This window comes from Dipteris shenzhenensis, chromosome 22, assembly GCF_047967505.1.
Source record: "Dipteris shenzhenensis isolate YYH24624 ecotype China chromosome 22, Dip_SZ_1.0, whole genome shotgun sequence".
Lineage (NCBI taxonomy): Eukaryota > Viridiplantae > Streptophyta > Polypodiopsida > Gleicheniales > Dipteridaceae > Dipteris > Dipteris shenzhenensis.
The window spans coordinates 17,135,443-17,158,568 of NC_141617.1; positions in this window are offsets into that span (position 1 = coordinate 17,135,443).

The window sequence follows — 23,126 nt, forward strand, 5'->3', positions numbered from 1 at the left end:
ATGCATAATCCACCATCCCCTTGGATCAAAAGGAATTAACAACATACCAAATCGATATAGCCACCAACTCCTGCCATATACCCACATCCTCACTAAGCCTCCAGGATCCCATAGCTTATCCTGCTAAGACATCAGACAACTCCATTGGCTATTAGCTATCACACTTATATCATGAGTCTTGCTCAGCTTCACATGAGCTACATCTTTTGAGGTCACTACCTCACACATAGATCTCACGGGCACAACCAGCCCATAATCTATGATTAGGGACTTTTCAACAGACCCTATTTCCTCAACCTTATAAGTTGCAAGACTTAACCCATCACATGAATTATCAAGATCACCCAGAAGCAAACAAACATCTTAACCACCTGAAGAATGCTCAAACATATCATCACACTCTTTGCTATGCATCATGTCCTCACTTATATCCTCATTCTTTGAACAGTCATGAGAAGTAAATATTTTCTTGTCATTACCAACCAGACATGCAAAATCCATGAGGGTATCATCAAGTAAAGCATGTAGCTCATCATCAACCACACTATCACTACCATCTTACTCAACATGTATACTGGTGTTTACATTCTTTTCCGATGAGATCAATGCTAACAAATCATCCAGTGCATCATCAAGAATGCAATCCAACTCATCATCTGAAACACCATCCTATAAACAGTGAATCTTAACCTCATCATACACAGCAAAGTTCGCATGCACACAATCAACACTTGCTAGTCCCACCCAAACTAAGAGTTTTAATTGCAAGTCTTTTACTTTATTAATAATAGCCACATCAACTTTATCACTGTTAGACATGATTGAGCTCTCATCTTCACTGCTAGTTTCACCTCTCTCTTCCTCAGCAGTGTTGAATCTGAAATCTCAACCCCTTCAGTATGCACAATCATAGTGTCAACCATGAATTGATTACATTCAGCCATGTACTCCTTCCAAGCCTTGTCTTGAAGTGGCTGCATATCTGCTGCAACATGACCAGCCATCATATGCACATCATCACACAACACTCGAGCATGATCACCATCTACCACTACACACACAGTCTTATCCTTAGCTGCCTTTAATGGGCTCTCAACCTTTCTACCACCTGTGGCAGCAACCCCTTCACTCGGGCTCTCCTCTGCCACCTCACATAGATCTGGTTGAGCAACACTCTTCTCCATAGCAGTTGACAACCCTCCATTCATAATAAGTGTAATGACTTCTAGCTCCTCTACATCACTACTACACACAGATCCTATTGCGACATTTACATACCGATGTTTAGCACCCGCTTAGCGTTAATCCTTGGTATAAAAAGCGGGTTTCGTAAAGCATCACTATATAGCGACTTTTGCTAAAGTTTCTATATAGCAACCTTTATAATAGTCGCTATATAGTGACTTTTAAGTGTCATTATATAGCAACACTGATATACTATTTTATAGCGACGTTTTTCCAGAGGTGTTTTTTTTTTTATATAGGCCTTAAAAGTTAGTTTTTTCCAATGAAATTTTTTTAAATTTTCATACATGTTTGAGCTCATAAAGGAAAAAAAAAGAGCATGTACATCAAGCCTTTGAAGCTCATATATTCATATCCAAGTTTGAGATGAGAAAAATCAATTAAGAGCATTTACATCAACTGTTTCATCTTGAGCCAAGTCTAAGGCACCAAACAAGTCTATCTCCAACTCTATACTGAGTTGATCTCCTATATCATCATCGTACTCTAGCATTGTACGTTCACCTAAAAGTATTTGATCATCTTCTTCAATAAAGTATGGTGATTCTTGATGATTGTTGTCTTCTTTCTCAATATCATGATCTCCATCTTCCTCCCGTGTGATGTCATTATGCACATCTTCCTCTTGGCTCATATGGTGATCTACATCTTCTTCGCTAGATTCATCAATTGGATCTGGCATTGGTAGTGGCATCTCCATATCCACATCTCGATCTTCAAAAATTTGCTTACTTCATGGTGCAACTTGGATCACGTACCACCATCTTGGATCAGAACGATCCGGATGAAAAACCACCTATATTGAAGATGGGTGCCAAATGTTGTCAATTGTATATATGAAATTATGCTCAAGCGCATGTATCAATGGACTTTAAAAATGAAAGCTCGATTAATTAAACCATTAGTATGCACCTACTCATAGTGCTCGGGAAGAACAAAAGTATCACTTTCATTGGTCCAATGTTTGGTGGAGTCTTTTGCAAAGAGACCGCAACTATCTTTTCTCACTATCGCATGGGGACCGTTGTAAATAGTTCTAAACCATTTTACATCAAGAATGAAAATAGTAAATCATCTGAAATCAATTTCATAGATATCGCGTATGGTTCCACAATAATCCAACTAAGAGGAGAGAAGATTGGTATCTGAAGCACTTGCTCGGCTATCTTGTGTGAAGTTAGCCATGACTCCACAATCATACGTGATCCTCTTCGAATCGATGCATTCCACGTGAAAATGTCGTCCATATGACCATAATGCACTGTACTTTTTGTACTGTAAAAGAGCATCATTAAAACAATGAAGATGCATCTATTTTATTGCATATATTGCCACAAATAATTACTTAATTACGTCAAGAGGTAAGAAACTTACATGCACCATACATCCAGATGATATCTCTCGCTCGCGCTCATTTATTGTCTCTCCATCATGTTCGGCTTTACGTAGAGCCAGTTGTAGCCAATCAAGTGACATGTGAGTAGGGAGAAGAGCCAGATCCAGTGGATATGGTTGTGATCGCCTGTACATTACTCTGAATCTCGTCCTTGCATTTATTCTTTCTGCTTTGGCCACTTCATATCTCTCAATCCACTTCTACATCTCAGGGCTATTGAGGATACAAAACTTATTGAATTTCTCCATTTGCTCTTCGCTCATCTTTCTTTCAATCCCTTTTCCTTGGGGAACCTCGCCAACGATGCGATCATCATCCTTATTATGCCAAACTTGCGGCATATCGGGATCCATGGATGCAAAAAACTCTGTGATATATACTAATGACTCTTGCACAAGCCATCCCTCTACCATGCTTGCTTCCTGTCTACCATGCTTGCTTCTGGTCTTGCTCTTTGTCTTACAAATCCCTTTAAAGTTTTCATAAACTGCTCGAGAAAAAACATCCATCGACTATGAACGGTACCTGCTATAGCCACCTCATCAACTATGTGCACAAGCAAGTGGACTTGAGTTGTCATAATGCTCGAGGGAAAGTGCTTCTCAAGCAAGCATACGGCTTCGATGGATTCCACCCTAGCCTTCTCGATGCTCAATATAGAGATCTCTTTTTGAGATATCCACCTATTTCACATGTCCATGTAGGATATTTTCATAATCAGTCTACAGATTAATCAGCTTAAATTGAAGAAAATACATTCAATGCGATTTGATAGTAAGTATACCTCACAATACCATAGATCTTGAATATAGCATTTCTAACATCTTCTTGTAAGCATCCTTTTATTGTAATTGGGAGGATGAAATATCAAAGCAGCAATGAAGTCATGTCAACAATATAACATAATAATAATTACGCTAACGCATCACGATTATCGGTACACTAATTCTACTTAGAATACCTGTAAGACCTTGTGCCAATCATGGGACTTGAGCCCACTAAGCTTATTGTCCTTTGAAAATGCTCCTTTCAAGCAACGCATGTACCCTATCGGTGTTTGAAAAGAGGCAATTTCTACCTTGACCGTTGCCTCCTCCCTCGTAGAGAGGATCCACGTTGCTTTCGGGAGGACAACTTTTCCCGAAGCATGCACTTGGAGCCACAAATGAGACATCCTATTCATAGCACGCAAGTCTTCTCGCACTCCTCTCGAGTCCTTGGAACTAACCAAGTGTGCCCAAATAGTAGCCCCCACATTCTTGAAGATATGCATGGGATCCAAGAGATGATTGATTTGTAACTAACCCCAATAAGGAAGCTCGTGAAAGATCGATAGCCTCTTCATACCAAGAGGAGGTTCCTCTCCATTCTCCCTCCAAGCTTGAATCCAGTCACTTACCTTCAAATATGATGGTGGTGGATCAAGCTGAGTCCCTCCACGTGTGAGATCGTCGAGTGGAAGGTATCGAGCATGACCTTCATAAACATTTTTCCTCATATGTTTGGAGTAGCATGCAAGCGATTTCAGAGCCGGTCCACAAACAAGACAAGCATGGTACCCACTTGTAACAAGTCCTGCATGCGTGCATGAATGTGTTAGTACAAGACATGCATGCGAAAGAGAGTCAAAAAAGCATAATCCCTCATTGTACATGTAAAGACACCACGTACCTGTGCACTCTCCATATCCTGGGTAGTCATGCATGGTCCACATCAAGATACCCCTGACCAAAATATCATTGGTATGTCTAGGAGCTCTGGAAATATCAAAGACCTACACTCCTCTCCATAATATCTATAACTCCTCTATCAAAGGTTCCATGTACACGTCCATGTTTTTTGCCTTATACTTTCCTGGCACAAGTAGTGCAGGCATGAGGTGCCCCTTTTTTATTGTTAGCCATGGTGGGATATTGTAATTCACCATGACTATGGGCCATGTCGACCAAGATGTCGAGCATAACCCGAAAGGATTCACGCCGTCCATGGCTAGCCCAAGATGTAAGTTGCGTGGCTCCCTCGCAAAGTCCGGCCACTGATTATCTATGTGCTTCCAAGCTGCACAATTTGCGGGAATCCTCAATGTGTCATCAGTGGACCGATGAGATGCATGCCATGTCATCAACTCCGCTATAGATTTGCATCGCAACATGTGTTGTATTCTTGCAATGATGGGAAAGTGTCTCAAGACCTTTACCAGTCCCCGCTCACCCTGCAAGTCATCTCTATATCGTTGTTCCCCACACTTTGGACAACTAGCCAAATCTCCATGCTCACGATGAAAGAGAATACAATCATTACGGCAAGCATGGATGGTATCATAATCCATACCCACCGTTGTTAGCACCTTTTTCGCTTCATCTCTTGATGCGGGCATGGTATTTGGTGCAAGCAACATCTTTGGAGCAACCTATGACAATTCAAAACATACATTGGCTTCGAATAATGATGATTTGGTATACACTATCCAAATGATGATTCTCAAAACAAACAATATCCAAATAATGAGTCAAATTAATGCAAGAGCTAACCTCATTAAGGCCGAGACACTTGTATCCGACCACCCATACTTTACTTGTAGATTCAAGATTGAGAGACAAGCACGTAGTTTAGACATCCTAGCACCCTCGTACAATTGTGTTGATTGCAACTCTCGCATTTTGACCTCAGATTCTGACATCACATGTACATGGGATGTAGTGCCCCTAAAAATGGAATCCATCATGTTGACCATACCCTCGTCATCATCCGGGAGACTATAGTCTTGCTGAAAGTAAGAAGGTATATGCGTACCCTCGTCACCCTCCTCATCCTGTTTTAAGATTTCGTGTAAATATAAGATCTTGTATTTCCTGGTATATAATAAGATTGCGAACTTAAATAGCTTTGACTTACCGATGGTCCATCAACATGTGCAACACCAACGGTGGGTACTGGTTCCGGCTCCTTCCCATACATCTGCAACTGGCGCATGATAATACGATGCTGATGTCATACTTCTCGCTTGCAATGAGTGCAATGACAATATAACGTCTCCGTAAGCCACTTCGTGCTCCCGGGCATTGGCGCATCATCGAACGAGCTTCCACTCGTCCCTTCCATCTACACTTATAAAATCACAACATAAGCATGAAGAAAAGATATTAACAGTTATAAAATAGCATCTATGAGCTTTGTTTCATGCTACTACAAAAAAAAGACTGTAAGCGTCGCTATATAGCGACGTTTTCCTCTGTTCCATTGCTATATAGCGACGTTTTTAATTAAAAACATCGCTATATAGCAACGCTGTGGGTTAAAACCTGAGACTCTCATCACACGGCGCTTTCTTTATCCTCTTCTCCTAATCTCTCAAGCAAGCAAGCCAATCTCTCCTCCCACCTATTTTCGACGACCTCCCACCTATTTTCGACAGGCTCCCACTCTATTCCCCACTCCTCACCCTTCTCCTAGCTCTTATACTCCCTCTCTACCCTTTTCCCTCTTTCCTTTTCTAAAAGGAAGTTCTTCAAGAGGTGAGTTTGTTTCAACAATGTAGGTTGTGTGTTTGTTAGCTTTAGTTTTGTGAGTGCTTCTCCTTGTATTGCTAAACCTGTAAACTAGTTTTCATGCTTGTTTTCAAAGGATTGAAACAAAAAACAAGATTTCAAGAAAGAAAGAAGACTCACCTCTTTTTTTCTGTATTTCTCTTCCTTCTCTTTCTCCTTGTCTCCTCAATCTCCTCCTTTCCTTGTCTCCTCAATCTCCTCCTTTTAAGAAGTTACTTTTGTAATCTCCTCCTTCCTATAACATCTTATTTGAAAAAATGGGTTGTTTCCTCTCTTTTGTAGGGCCAGTCCACAACACCCAGCGGGACGTACTATTTCAGGAAAGTGCTTCCTCTTTTTTCCATTTATTATTTTTGTTATTTGCATTGGCCTGCAGCTAGCGCCTTAAGTGCTAGTTGCAATGATGGGCGTAGGAACCCTCTCTTCCCCTCAAACTCTTTCCTTCTTCCCTCCTTCAATCTATTCCCTCCTCTTTTTCCCTCTTTCCTTTTCCTCTTCTTCTCTCTTTCTTTCCCTCTTTTTCCCTCTTATTCTCTATTTCCCCCTTCTCTTATGCTCATGCATAAGCATAAGCATGAGCTGAGCATATGTCTCTTTTTTCCCCCTTCTCTTATTCTCTCTTTCCCCCTTCTCTTATTCTCTCTTTCCCCCTTCTTGCCTTTCTCTCTTTCCCTCTTATTCTCTATTTCCCCCTTCTCTTATGCTCATGCATAAGCATAAGCATGAGCTTATGCTTATGCTTATGCTTATGCATATGCATGAGCATGAGCTTATGCTCATGCTCATGCATAAGCATGAGCTCATGATAAGGCATAAAGATAACTCGCACCCCATCTACATTCAAAGGGCTTAACCAGGTACAAACATCTTCTATAGTCTTTTGAGGAGAGCTAAGAATAGAAGAAAGGAGAGCATCAAGCATGTAGACACCATTCTGCACTACACTAGGAAGCTGAGAAATAACTACACTGCACCAAGAAATAAACAAATGTTAGCTCATAGAATTGATTTGCATTCTGCACTAGGAAACTGATATATAACTACACTGTAAACAAATAAACAAATGTTAGCTCATTGAAGTAGCAACAAATAAACAAACGTTACCTAAGAATGGCCAAGATAACATTGTCATTAACCTCTTTTAAAGGATTGGAGAGGATTGAAACCTCCTCTCTACCAAAGCTCAAATACTGAGGTTCTCATTTTAGAATGATCCTAACTTCAAATGAGCTCTCCATTTTATCCAATGCAGCTAAATTTGCAGAATGGGTCTCTGTTATAGCTTGTATTCTATGTTTGCAGTCATTCTGCTTTTCCATGGTGTCTTTAAAGCTCTTGTGCTCATGTGATTCTTCAATCAAATTTAGAGGTGGTTGCATTGCTGAATAAGAAGGGAGTGCCTCCATATTGACTTCATCCATTTCTTCTCCCTCTATTGCCTGTAAACAAATATGAGAGATTAGATTCATTATCTTTAAATTTAAATCTTATTTAAAAAATTGTATTTAGTTGAGAAATAGAGAGTTCATACTGCTAAGTATTGTCGTAATGGCCTTTTTTCATAACCCTGCGAGCCATAATTATCAAAGAAGGCATCATCATGTTTGTCTTCATCCACCAACCTCTCTCTCAATGGGTCATGTAAGTCCATCTTTTCATCATCATCAACTGGGACATTAAGATCTTCAAGGTAATCATCCATGTCATTAGTGTCCTTGTGGTCTATCTCTTTTTCATAGCCTGTGGTTAGATCTGCTTGAAGCTGAAAATAAGCCATGAAATGCTTATTTTTCAATAATATTTGTGGAGTTGCCTTTTCTGAGGAGATCCTCAAATAAATATCCCATCCTGCACAAGGTGACCTCCCAACCTGCCGGTAGCAAATTCTCCATCATGGTAAGCAAGAGACTCCCACTTTTTGAAGGACTTCCATAGTTGTTTTTTTTATAATGTATGGACCTGGGAATATCTTGCTCTTCTAGCATCAATCTCAAATTTTTTGAATTCCCTCTTATGTTCTTTTGTAAGGAGTGATCAGGGATGGGACTCCGCATACACAAAAAGAATGATTCAAGAGATTGAATCACTATGCCACATTCTCTCTTGCCTCTCTTTGCTACATAAACACCACTATAGATCTTCAAATTTGATGAACACTACTACACACAGATCCTATTGCAACGTTTATGTACCGACATTTAGCGCCTGCTCAGCGTTAATAGTCGGTAAGAAAAGCGGGTTTCGTAAATCGTCGCTATATAGCGACTATTGCTAAAAGTTGCTATATAGTGACACTGATACAAAATATTATAGTGACGTTTTTACAGAGAGGTTTTTTTTTTAATAGGCCTTAAAAGTTAGTTTTTTCCAATGACAAATTTTTTTAAATTTCATACATGTTTGAGCTCATAGAGAATAAAAAAATGAGAGCATGTACATCAAGCCTTTGAAGCTCATATATTCATGTCCAAGTTTGAGATGAGAAAAATCAAATAAGAGCATTTACATCAACTGTTTCATCTTGAGCCAAGTCTAAGGTGCCAAGCAAGTCTATCTCCAACTCTATACCGAGTTGATCTCCTATATCATCATCGTACTCTACCATCATACGTTTACCTAAAAGTACTTGATCATCTTCTTCAATAAAGCTTAAGTGTGGTGATTGATCTTGATGATTGTTGTCTTCTTCGTCAATATCGTGATCTCCATCCTCCTCCCGTGCGATGTCATTATGCGCATCTTCCTCTTGGCTCATATGGTGATCTACATCTTCTTCACTAGATTCATCAATTGGATCCGGCATTGGTAGTGGCATCTCCATATCCACATCTCAATCTTCAAAAATTTGCTTACTTCGTGGTGCAACTTGGATCACGTACCACCATCTTGGATCACAAACGATCCGGATGAAAAACCACCTATATTGAAGATGGGTGCCAAATGTTGTCAATTATATATATATCAATGGACTTTAAAAACGAAAGCTTCGACTAATTAAATCATTAGTATGCACCTGCTCACAGTGCTCGGGAAGAACAAAAGTATCACTTTCATCGGTCCAATGTTTGGTGGAGTCTATTGTAAAGAGACCACTACTATCTTTTCTCACTGTCACATGGGGACCGTTGTAAGTAGTTTACATCAAGAATGAAAATAGTAAATCATCTGAAATCAATTTCATAGATGTCGCATATGGTTCCACAATAATCCAACTGTGAGGAGAGAAGATTGGTATCCGAAGCACTTGCTCGGCTATCTTGTGTGAAGTTAGCCATGACTCCACAATCATACGTGACTCTCTTTGAATCGATGCGTTCCACACAAAAATGTCGTCCATATGACCATAACGCACTGTACTTTTTGTACTGTAAAAGAGCATCATTAAAACAATGAAGATGCACCTATTTTATAGCATATATTGCCACAAATAATTACTTAATTACGTCAAGAGATAAGAAACTTACATGCACCATACATCCAGATGATAACTCTCGCTCGCGCTCGTTTATTGTCTCTCCATCACGTTCGGCTTTACGTAGAGCCAGTTGTAGCCAATCAAGTGACATGTGACTACGGAGAAGAGCCAGATCTCGTGGATATGGTTGTGATTGCCTGTACATTACGCTGAATCACGTCCTTGCATTTATTCTTTCTGCTTTGGCCACTTCATATCTCTCAATCCACTTCTGCATCTTAGGGCTATTGAGGATACAAAACTTATTGAATTTCTCCATTTGCTCTTCGCTCATCTTTCTTTCAATCCCTTTTCCTTGGGGAACCTCGCCAACGATGCGATCATCATCCTTGTTGTGCCAAGCTTGCGGCATATCAGGATCCGTGGATGCAAGAAACTCTGTGATATATACTAATGACTCTTGCACAAGCCATCCCTCTACCATGCTTGCTTCCGGTCTTGCTCTTTGTCTTACAAACCCCTTTAAAGTTTTCATAAACCGCTCGAGAAAAAACATCCATTGATTATGAACGGTACCTGCTATAGCCACCTCATCAGCTATGTGCACCAGCAAGTGGACTTGAGTTGTCATAATGCTTGAGGGAAAGTGCTTCTCAATCAAGCATCATACAGTTTCGATGGGTTCCACCCTAGCCTTCTTGATGCTCGATATAGAGATCTCTTTTTGAGATATTCACCTATTTCACATGTCCATGCATATGTAAGATATTTGAGATATCCACCTATTTCACATGTCCATTAAGAAAATACATAATGCGATTTGATAGTAAGCATACCTCACAATACCACAAATCTTGAATATAGCATTTCTAACATCTTCTTTTAAGCACCCTTTTATTGTACTTGGGAGGATGAACTATCAAAGCAACAATGAAGTCAAGTCAACAATATAACATAATAATAATTACGCTAACGCATCACTATTATCGGTACACTAATTCTACTTAGAATACCTGTAAGACCTTGTGCCAATCATGGGACTTGAGGCCACTAAGCTTATTGTCCTTTGAAAATGCTCCTTTCAAGCAATGCATGTACTCTGTCAGTGTTTGAAAAGAGGCAATGTCTGCCTTGACCGCTGCCTCCTCCCTCGTAGACAGGATCCACATTGCTTTCGGGAGGACAACTTTTCCCGAAGCATGCACTTGGGGCCACAAACGAGACATCCTATCCATAGCACACAAGTCTTCTTGCACTCCTAATGAGTCCTTGGAACCAACCAAGTGTGCCCAAATAGTAGCCCCCACATTCTTGAAGATATGCATGGGATCCAAGAGATGATTGATTTGTAACTGACCCCAATAAGGAAGCTCGTGAAAGATCGATAGCCTCTTCATACCAGGAGGAGTTCCTCTCCATTCTCCCTCCAAGCTTGAATCCAATCACTTGCCTTCAAATATGATGGTGGTGGATCAAGCTAACCTCCACATGCGAGATGGTCGAGCGGAAGGTATCGAGCATGACCTTCATAAACATTTTCCTCATATGTTTGGAGTAGCGTGCAAGCGATTTTAGAGCTGGTTCACAAACAGGACAAGCATGGTACCCACTTGTAACAAGTCCTGCACGCGTGCATGAATGTGTTAGTGCAAGACATGCGTGCAAAAGAGAGTAAAAAAAGCATAATCCCTCATTGTACATGTAAAGATACAACCACGTACCTGCGCACTCTCCATATCCTGGGTAGTCATGCATGGTCCACATCAAGATACCCCTGACCAAAATATCATTGGTATGTCTAGGAGCTCTAGAAATATCAAAGACCTGCACTCCTCTCCATAATATCTGTAACTCCTCTATCAAAGGTGCCATGTACACGTCCATGTTTTTTGCCTTGTACTTTCTTGGCACAAGTAGTGCAAGCATGAGGTGTCCCTTTTTTATTGTTAGCCATGGTGGGATATTGTAATTCACCACGACTATGGGCCATGTCGACCAAGATGTCGAGCGTAACCCAAAAGGATTCACGCCGTCCATGGCTAGCCCAAGATGTAAGTTGCATGGCTCCCTCGCAAAGTCTGGCCACTGATTATCTATGTGCTTCCAAGCTACACAATCTACGGGAATCCTCAATGTGTGATCAGTGGACCGATGAGATGCATGCCATGTCATCAACTCCGCTATGTATTTGCATCGAAACATGTGTTGTATTCTTGCAATGATGGGAAAGTGTCTTAAGACCTTTACCGGTATCCGCTCACCCTGCAAGTCATCTCTATATCGTTGTTCCCCACACTTTGGACAACTAGCCAAATCTCCATGCTCATGATGAAAGAGAATACAATCATTACGGCAAGCATGGATGGTATCATAATCCATACCCACCGTTGTTAGCATCTTTTTCGCTTCATCTCTTGATGCGGGCATGGTATTTGGTGCAGGCAACATCTTCTGGAGCAACCTATGACATGACAAAGACACTATCCAAATGATGATTCTCAAAACAAAAAATATCCAAATAATGAGTCAAATTAATGCAAGGGCTAACCTCATTAAGGCCGAGACACTTGTATCCGACCACCCATACTATACTTGTAGATTCAAGATTGAGAGACAAGCACGTAGTTTAGACATCCTAGCACCCTCGTACAATTGTGTTGATTGCAACTCTCGCATTTTGACCTCAGACTCTGACATCACGTGTACGTGGGATGTAGTGCCCCTTAAAATGGAATCCATCATGTCGACCATACCCTCGTCGTCATCTGGGAGACTATAGTTTTGTTGAAAGTGACAAGGTATATGTGTACCCTCGTCACCTCCTCATCCAGTTTTAAGATTTCGTGTAAATATAAGATCTTGTATTTCCTGGTATACAATAAGATTGCGAACTTAAATAGCTTTGACTTACCGAGATGATCCATCAACATGTGCAACACCAATGGGGGGTACTAGTTCCGGCTCCTCCCCATACATCCGCAAGTGGCACATGATAATACGATGTTGATGTCGTACTTCTCGCTTGCAATGAGTGCAATGATAGTATAACCTCTCCGTAAGCCACTTCGTGCTCCTGAGCGTTGGCGCATCATCGGACGAGCTTCCACTCGTCCCTTCCATCTACACTTATAAAATCACAACATAAGCATGAAGAGGAGATATTGACAATTATAAAATAGCATGTTTGAGCTTCTCTTGAGGCCACATCAAAAAAGTGACAGTAAGCATCGCTATATAGTGACGCTTTCCTCTGTTCCGTCGCTATATAGGGATGTTATCATTTAAAAACGTCGCTATATAGCGACGAATAAGCATCGCTATATAGCGACGCTATGGGTTAAAACCCAAAACGCTAAACGTGCAGCGTTTTGTTCATACTATTCCCTAATCTCTCAAGTAAGCAACCCAAAATCTCCTCCCACCTATTTTCGATGACCTCCCACCTATTCCAAGCAACCTCCCACTCTATTTTCCACTCCTCACCCTTCTCCTACCTCTTGTACTCCCTCTCTATCCTTTTCCCTCTTTGGTTTCTTAAAAGGAAGTTCTTCAAGAGGTGAGTTTGTTTCAATAATGTAGGTTGTTTGTTTGTTAGCTTTAGTTTTGTGAGTGTTTCTTCTTGTATTGCTAAACCTGTAAACTAGTTTTCATGCTTGTTTTGAAAGGATTGAAAAAAAAAAAGAGATTTCAAGAAAGAAAGAAAACTCACCTCTTTTTTCTATATTTCTCTTCCTTCTCTTTCTCCTTGTGACCTCAATCTCCTCCTTGCCTTGTCTCCTCAATCTCCTCCCTTCAAGAAGTTGCATTTGTAATCTCCTCCTTCCACTAACATCTTATTTGAAAAAATGGGTTGTTTTCTCTCTTTTGTAGGGCCAGTCCACTACACAGAGCGGGACATACTATTTCAGGTAAGTGCTTCCTCTTTTTTCCATTTATTATTTTTGTTATTTGCATTGGCTTGCAGCTAGCGCCTTAAGCGCTAGTTGCAGTGATGGACGTAGGAACCCTCTCTTCCCCTCCCACTCTTTCCTTCTTCCCCCTTCTCTTATTCTCTTTTTTCCCCCTTCTCTTTTTTCCCTCTTCTCTTATTCTCTCTTTCCCCCTTCTCTATTTCCCCCTCATCTCTTTTCCCTTCCCTCTTTCCTTTCCCTCTTATTCTCTATTTCCTTTCCCTCTTATTCTCTTATGCTTATGCTTCTCTCATTCCCCCTTCTCTCTTTCCCCCTTCTCTATTTCCCCCTTCTCTCATTCGCATAAGCTCATGCTCATGCATGAGCATAAGCATGAGCTTGTGCTTATGCTAATGCTCAAGCATAAGCATAAGCCCATGCTTATGCTCATGCATGAGCATGAGCTTATGCTTAAGTTTCCCCCTTCTTTATGCTTCTATTTTCGCATAAGCTCATGCTTATGCATGAGCTTATGCGGAAATAGAGAATGAGAGAAGCTTATGCAGAAACTCATTCTCTATTTCCGCATAAGGTCCTTCTCTTTTTCTGCATGAGCATAAGCTCATGCTTATGCTCATGCATCAGCATGAGCTTATGCTTAAGTTTCCCCCTTCTTTATGCTTCTATTTCTGCATAAGCTTATGCTTATGCATGAGCTTATGCAGAAATAGAGAATGAGAGAAGCTTATGCGGAAACTCATTCTCTATTTCTGCATAAGCTCCTTCCCTTTTTCTGCATGAACATAAGCATAAGCATAAGCATAAGCTCATGCTTTTGCTCATGCATGAGCATGAGCTTATGCTTAAGTTTCCGCATAAGCTTATGCTTATGCATGAGCTTATGCGGAAATAGAGAATGAGAGAAGCTTATGCGGAAACTCATTCTCTATTTCCGCATAAGCTCCTTCTCTATTTCCGCATGAGCATAAGCATGAGCTTATGCTCATGCATGAGCATGAGCTTATGCTTAAGTTTTCGCATAAGCTCATGCTTATGCATGAGCTTATGCGGAAATAGAGAATGAGAGAAGCTGCTTATGCGGAAACTCATTCTCTATTTCCGCATAAGCTCCTTCTCTATTTCCACATGAGCATAAGCTTATGCTTATGCTCATGCATGAGCATGAGCTTATGCTTAAGTTTCCGCATAAGCTTATGCTTATGCATGAGCTTATGCGGAAATAGAGAATGAGAGAAGCTCATGCGGAACTCATTCTCTATTTCTGCATAAGCTCCTTCTCTTTTTCTGCATGAGCATAAGCATGAGCTCATGCTTATGCTTATGCTTATGCTTAAGCATAAGCATAAGCATAAGCTCATGCTTATGCTCATGCATGAGCATGAGCTTATGCTTAAGTTTCCGCATAAGCTCATGCTTATGCATGAGCTTATGCGCAAATAGAGAATCAGAGAAGCTATGCAGAAACTCATTCTCTATTTCTGCCTAAGCTCCTTCTCTTTTTCTGCATGAGCATAATCATGAGCTTAAGCATAAGCATAACCATAAGCTCATGCTTATGCTCATGCATGAGCATAAGCTTATGCTTAAGTTTCCGCATAAGCTCATGCTTATGCATGAGCTTATGCGAAAATAGAGAATGAGAGAAGCTTATGCGGAAACTCATTCTCTATTTCCGCACAAGCTCCTTCTCTATTTCCGATACTTATGCTTAAGCATAAGCATAAGCATAAGCTCGTGCTTATGCTCATGCATGAGCATGAGCTTATGCTTAAGTTTCCGCATAAGCTTATGCTTATGCATGAGCTTATGCGGAAATAGAGAATGAGAGAAGCTTATGCGGAAACTCATTCTAAGCTTATGTGGAAACTCATTTTCTATTTCCGCATAAGCTCTTCTCTATTTCTACATGAGCATAAGCATGAGCTTATGCTTATGCTTATGCTTAAGCATAAGCTTATGCTTATGCTCATGCATGAGCATGAGCTTATGCTTAAGTTTCCGCATAAGCTCATGCTTATGCATGAGCTTATGCGAAAATAGAGAAATAGAGATGCTTATGCGGAAACTCATTCTCTATTTCCGCATAAGCTCCTTCTCTTTTTCCGCATGAGCATAAGCATCAGCTTATGCTTGGGCTTATGCTTATGCATAAGCATAAGCATAAGTTCATGCTTATGCTCATGCATGAGCTTATGCGGAAATAGAGAATGAGAGAAGCTTATGTGGAAACTCATTCTCTGTTTCCGCATAAGCTCCTTCTCTATTTTAGCATGAGCGTAAGCATGAGCTTATGCTTATGCTTATGCTTATGCATAAGCATTAGCGTAAGCTCATGCTTATGCTCATGCATGAGCATGAGCTGATGCTTAAGTTTCTGCATAAGCTCATGCTTATGCATGACCTTATGCGGAAATAGAGAATGAGAGAAGCTTATGCGGAAACTCATTCTCTATTTCCGCATAAGCTCCTTCTCTACTTCCACATGAGCATAAGCTTATGCTTATGCTCATGCATGAGCATGAGCTTATGCTTAAGTTTCCGCATAAGCTTATGCTTATGCATGAGGTTATGCGGAAATAGAGAATGAGAGAAGCTTATGCGGAAACTCATTCTCTATTTTCGCATAAGCTCCTTCTCTTTTTCTGCATGAGCATAAGCATGAGCTTATGCTTATGCTCATGCATGAGCATGAGCTTATGCTTAAGTTTCCGCATAAGCTCATGCTTATGCATGAGCTTATGCGGAAATAGAGAATGAGAGAAGCTTATGCAGAAACTCATTCTCTGTTTCCGCATAAGCTCCTTCTCTTTTTTTGCATGAGCATAAGCATGAGCTTAAGCATAAGCATAACCATAAGCTCATGCTTATGCTCATGCATGAGCATGAGCTTATGCTTAAGTTTCCGCATAAGCTCATGCTTATGCATGAGCTTATGCGGAAATAGAGAATGAGAGAAGCTTATGCGGAAACTCATTCTCTATTTCCGCACAAGCTCCTTCTCTATTTCCGATGCTTATGCTTAAGCATAAGAATAAGCATAAGCTCGTGCTTATGCTCATGCATGAGCATGAGCTTATGCTTAAGTTTCCGCATAAGCTTATGCTTATGCATGAGCTTATGCGGAAATAGAGAATGAAAGAAGCTTATGCGGAAACTCATTCTCTATTTCTGCATAAGCTCTTTCTCTATTTCCGCATGAGCATAAGCATGAGCTTATGCTTTTGCTTATGCTTAAGTCTGCATAAGCTCATGCATGAGCATAAGCTCATGCTTATGCTCATGCATGAGCTTATGCGGAAATAGAGAATGAGAGAAGCTTATGCGGAAACTCATTCTCTATTTCCGCATAAGCTCCTTCTCTATTTCCGCATGAGCATAAGCATGAGCTTAAGCATAAGCTCATGCTTATGCTCATGCATGAGCATGAGCTTATGCTTAAGTTTCCGCATAAGCTCATGCTTATGCATGAGCTTATGCGGAAATAGAGAATGAGACTTATGCACAAACTCATTCTCTATTTCCGCATAAGCTCCTTCTCTATTTCCGCATGACCATAAGCATGAGCTTATGCTCATGCATGAGCATGAGCTTATGCTTAAGTTTTCGCATAAGCTCATGCTTATGCATCAGCTTATGCGGAAATAGAGAATGAGAGAAGCTTATGCGGAAACTCATTCTCTATTTCTGCATAAGCTCTTCTCTATTTCTGCATGAGCACAAGCATGAGCTTATGCTTATGCTTATGCTTAAGCATAAGCATAAGCATAAGCTTATGCTTATGCTCATGCATGAGCATGAGCCTATGCTTAAGTTTCCGCATAAGCTCATGCTTATGCATGAGCTTATGTGGAAATAGAGAAATAGAGATGCTTATGCGGAAACTCATTCTCTATTTCCGCATAAGCTCCTTCTCTTTTTCCGCATGAGCATAAGCATCAGCTTATGCTTATGCTTATGCTTATGCTTATGCATAAGCATAAGCATAAATTCATGCTTATGCTCATGCATGAGCATGAGCTTATGCTTATGTTTCCGCATAAGCTTATGCTTATGCATGAGCTTATGCGAAAATAGAGAAAGAGAGAAACTTATGCCGAAACTCATTCTCTATTTCCACATAAGCTCCTTCTCTATTTCTGCATAAGCTCCTTCTCTATTTCTGCATAAGCTCATGCTTATACTCATGCATGAGCATGAGCTTATGCTTAAGTTTCCGCATGAGGGGAAAGAGGGGGGGAAAGAGAGAGGAAAGGAAGAAAAGAGGAGAAGGAGAAGGAGAAGGAGACATATGCTCATGCATAAGCATAAGAGAAGGAGACACATGCTCATGCTTATGCTTATGCTTATGCTTCTACTTATGCATGAGCATAAGAGAAGGATACATATGCTTATACTTATGCATAGGCAAATACATATGCTTATGAAAAGAGATTGAAAGAGGGCAAAGAGGGAGGGAAAGAGAGAGGAAAGGAGGAAAAGAGGACAAGGAGAAGGAGACATATCTCATGCATAAGCATAAGCATAAGAGAATGAGACATATGCTCATGCTTATGCTTATGCTTATGCATGAGCATAAGAGAAGGAGACATATGCTTATGCTTATGCATAGGCAAATATATATGCTTATGAAAAGAGATTGAAAGAGGGGAAAGAGGGGGGGAAAGAGAGAGGAAATGAGGAAAAGAGGAGAAAGAGAAGGAGAAGGAGAAGGAGACATATGCTCATGCATAAGCATAAGCATAAGAGAAGAAGACATATGCTTATGCTTATGCATAGGCAAATACATATGCTTATGAAAAGAGATTGAAAGAGGGGAAAGAGGGGGGGGAAGAGAGAGGAAAGGAAGAAAAGAGGAGAAGGAGAAGGAGAAGGAGATATATGCTCATGCATAAGCATAAGCATAAGAGGAAGAAGAGGGAAAGGAAACAAAGCATATGCTTATGCTTATGCATGAGCATATAAGCGTAAAAGAAAAAGAGAGAAAGCTTAACCATAAATAAAAAAGAGAGAAAAAGAGATTGAAAGAGGGGAAAGAGGGGGGGAAAGAGAGAGGAAAATAGGAAAAGAGATTGAAAGAGGGGAAAAAGAAGAGGGGAAAAGAGATTGAAAGAGGGAAAAAATAAGAGAAGGAAAGGAGGGAAAAAGAGATTGAAAGAGGGAAAAAAAGAAAAGGGGAAAAAAGATTGAAAGAGGGAAAAAAGAAGAGAAGGAAAGGAGGGAAAAAGAGATTGAAAGAGGGGGAAAAAGAAGAGGGGAAAAGATATTGAAAGAGGGGAAAAAGAAGAGGGAAAAAGAAGAGAAGGAAGAGTAGAAAAGAGGGAAAGAAGAGGGAATAGGAAAAGAGAGGGTTCCTACACCCATCTTTGCAGCTAGCGCCTTAAAAGAGAGGGTTTCTACACCCATCACTGTAGCTAGTGCTTAGGGCGCTAGCTGCAGGCCAATGCAAATAACAAAAATAACAAAAGAAAAAAAGAGGAAGCACTTTCTTACCTAGAATAGTCCCGCTTACTGTTTCGTGAATTGGCCCTATAAAAGAGAGGAAACATACCATTTTTCAAATAACCAAGTTAGAGGAAGGAGGAGTTTAAAGAAGCAATTTCTTAAAGGGATTGGATTGAGGAGACAAGGAGAAAGAGGAGGAAGAGAAATACAAAAAAGACTAGAAGAGGTGAGTCTTCTTTCTTTCACAAAATCTCGTTTTTTGTCTTTATCCTTTGAAAATCAAGCATGAAAACTAGCACATAGCCTCAGCATTACAAGGAGAAACATGCTTCAATGCTCACAAAATGAAATCTAAAAAAAAACGAACCTACATTGCTCAAAGAGACTCACCTTCTTGAAAAACTTCTTTTCCCACAAGCAAAGAGGGATAACAGTGGAGAGGGAGTACAAGTGTTAGGAGAAGGGTTGAGTAGTACTGAGGAGTGGAGAATAGACAGGAGGAAAGCGAGGTCATCGGATATGAGGTGGGAGGAGAGATTCCTTTTCCCACAATAGAGATGCTAAAGAAAGCACCGTGTCGCGGGGTTTCGGGTTTTAGCCCACATCATCGCTATATAGCGATAATGGTCAGTCGCAATATAGCGATGATTATATTTAAAAGCGTCAGTATATAGCAACAGAACAAAGCAAATCATCCCTATCTAGTGATAGAACAGAGCAAAACGTCTCTATATAGTGATGCTTCAGGGCACTTATTGTTTAAAGCTAAAAAAGAAGTTCATAGGTGGCTATTTTATTACTATTAATATATTTCCTTGCAACTTATGTTGTGATTTTAGAAGTGTGCAGATGGAAGGGACGAGTCAGATGATGCACCAACACCCGAGAGCACAAAGTGGCTTATGGAGAGGTTGTATTGTCATTGCACTCATTGCAAGCAAGAAGTACGACATCAACATCATATTATCATGTGCCACTTGCGGATGTATGGGGAGGAGCTCGAACTAGTACCCATTGCTAGTGTTGCATGTCTTGATGGATTATCGGTAGGTCAAAGCTATTTGAGTGTGATGCTCCAATTTTGTATATGAAATATTTTGGAATATATATCACAGATAGTGTTCAAAAATGATGGTTTTGATGTTTTGAAGGTTTTGGGAAAGTTTGGTGTTGGTCGAAAAATTTTGGTTTTTGTCCATTATGGTGTCGGCTAGATTTTGTGGCTTGATTTTGAGTTGGTTAGAGAAATAATTTGAAGAAACTCTGTGTGAGAGAGTTTTAGATCTTGTTGAGTAGAAAAACTTTGTCCTATTGAAAAATTTGTGGTTCACTCGTTTGCATGCTTGTATGAAGGTTAGAAGTTGCTAACAAAGTGGTTTTGAGCTAAAAGTGCATCTAGATTTCCGTGTCAAGAGTTGTAGGCATTAGACAGAGGTCGAGATGGAAGAGTTAGCCATGAAAAGTCAAATGCAAAGGAAAATAAGAGGGTCCGATCTTCGAGATTCCGTACGCATTTGCTATCAAAAGTGCACGCTAAAAGATGGTGAAAAGCACACACACACTTTTCAAGAAAAGCTATTTTTGGTCGATTTTGGGGGCTTTTGGCCGCTTTTTGGGAGTCGTGAAAGGCTATAAAAGAAGAGGAGATCGTGAGAAGGATAACACACAATCCAACGCACGCATATCGAGGCTGTGCGAAAGAGAAGAGAAGGCACGCATCTCGAGGTGACGCAAGCAAAGAGAAGGCACGCATATCAAGGTGCTGCGAAAGTGATAATAGCGCACGTGAATCGAGGCAATGCAAAGAAGAAGATAAGATCCAGATATTTTGAGAGTGAGAGTGAGAGTGTGATTGAGATTTGATCATTCGATCATCTAATTTGAACATCTTCATGCGAGTGAGAGTGACAGTGAGATAGCTCAGGGGTGGACAGGTGGTATCAAGCTCCTTCACGGAGTGATTCTTCTCCAGAATTATTGTAAAGACTCATCAGTTTGATTCATACTGGAATCTCTCTTCTTGTTTATTCATGATTATTATCTTGCTACAATTTTGATCGTGATTGTGAAAGAATGGTGCGTGACATTGAGTTCATGGTTAATATTGGATACCATTATGATACGAAACCTTGAGACAAGATCTTATATTTACACGAAATCTTAAAATAGGATGAGGATGCTGACGAGGATACGCATATACCTTCACACTTTGAGCAAGACTACAGTCTCCCGGATGATGACGAGGGTATGGTCGACATGATGGATTCTATTTTTAGGAGCACTACATCCCATGTATACATGATGTCAAAGTCTAAGCTCAAAATGCAAGAGTTGCAATCAACACAGTTGTACGAGGGTGCTAGGATATCTATACTACATGCTTGTCTCTCAATCTTGAATCTGCAAGTATGGGTGGTCGGATACAAGTGTCTCGGCCTTCATGAGGTTAGCTCCTGCATTAACTTGACTCATTATTTGGATATTGTTTGTTTTGAGAATCATCATGTATGGATTAGTGTACCGAATCATCATTATTTGAAGCCTATGTATGTTTGAATTGTGATAGGTTGCTCCAAAAGATGTTGCCTACACCAAATACCATGCTCGCATCAAGAGATGAAGTGAAGAAGATGCTAACAATGGTGGGTACGCATTATGATACCATCCATGCTTGCTGTAATGACTGTATTCTATTTCATCGTGAGCATGGACATTTGTTGGCTAGTTGTCTGAAATGTGGAGAACAACGATATAGAGATGACTTGTAGGGTGAGTAGATACCGATAAAGGTCTTGAGACGCTTTCCCATCATTGCAAGAATACAACACATGTTTTGATGCAAATCCATAGTAGAGTTGATGACATGGCATGCATCTCATCGGTCCACTGATGACACATTGAGGATTCCTGCAGATTGTGCAGCTTGGAAGCACATAGACAATCAGTGGCCGAATTTTGCGAGGGAGCCACGCAACTTACATCTTCGGCTCGCCATCGACGGCGTGAATCCTTTCGGGTTACGCTCGACATCTTGGCCGACATGGCCCATAGTCATGGTGAATTACAATATCCCACCATGGCTAACAATAAAAAAGGGACACCTCATCCTTGCACTACTTGTGCCAGGGAAGTACAAGCTAAAAAATATGGACATGTACATAGAACCTTTGATGGAGGAGTTATAGATATTATGGAGACGAGTGCGGGTCTTTGATAGTTCTAGAGCTCCTAGACATACCAATGATATTTTGGTCATGGGTTATATCTTGATGTGGACCATGCATGACTACCCAAGATATGGAGAGTGCGTAGGTACATGGTTGTGTCTCTACATGTATAATATAGGATTATGCTTTTATGACTCTCTTTCACATGCATGTCTTATACTAATACATTCATGCATGCGTGCAGGACTTGTTACAAGTGGGTACCATGCCTGTCCTATTTGTGGACCGGGTTTGAAATCTCTTGCACCATACTCCAAACATATGAGGAAAAATGTTATGAAGGTTACGCTCGATACCTTCCACTAGACCATCTCGCGCGTGGAGGTTAGCTTGATCCACCACCATCATATTTGAAGGCAAGTGGCTGGATTCAGGCTTGGAGGGTGAATGGAGAGGAACCTCCTCCTGGTATGAAGAGGCTATCAATCTTTCATGAGCTTCCTTATTGGGTTCAGTTACAAATCAATCATCTCTTGGATCCCATGCATATCTTCAAGAATGTGGGGGCTACTATTTGGGCACACATGGTTGATTCCAAAGACTCGAGAGGAGTGCGAGAAGACTTACATGCTATGAATAGGATGTCTCGTTTGTGGCCCCAAGTGCATGCTTCAGGAAAAGTTGTCCTCCCAAAAGCAACATGGATCCTCTCTACAAGGGAGGAGGCAGCGGTCAAGGTAGACATTACCTCTTTTCAAACACCGACAGGCTACATGCATTGCTTGAAAGGAGCATTTTCAAAGTACAATAAGCTTAGTGAGCTCAAGTCCCATGATTGACACAAGGTATTACAGGAATTTTAAGCTGTAGAATTAGTGTACCGATAATCGTGATGCATTAGCATAATTATGATAATGTTATATTGTTGACATGACTTCTTTGTTGCTTTCAAAGTTCATCCTCCCAATTATAATAAAAAGGTGCTTACAAGAAGATGTTAGA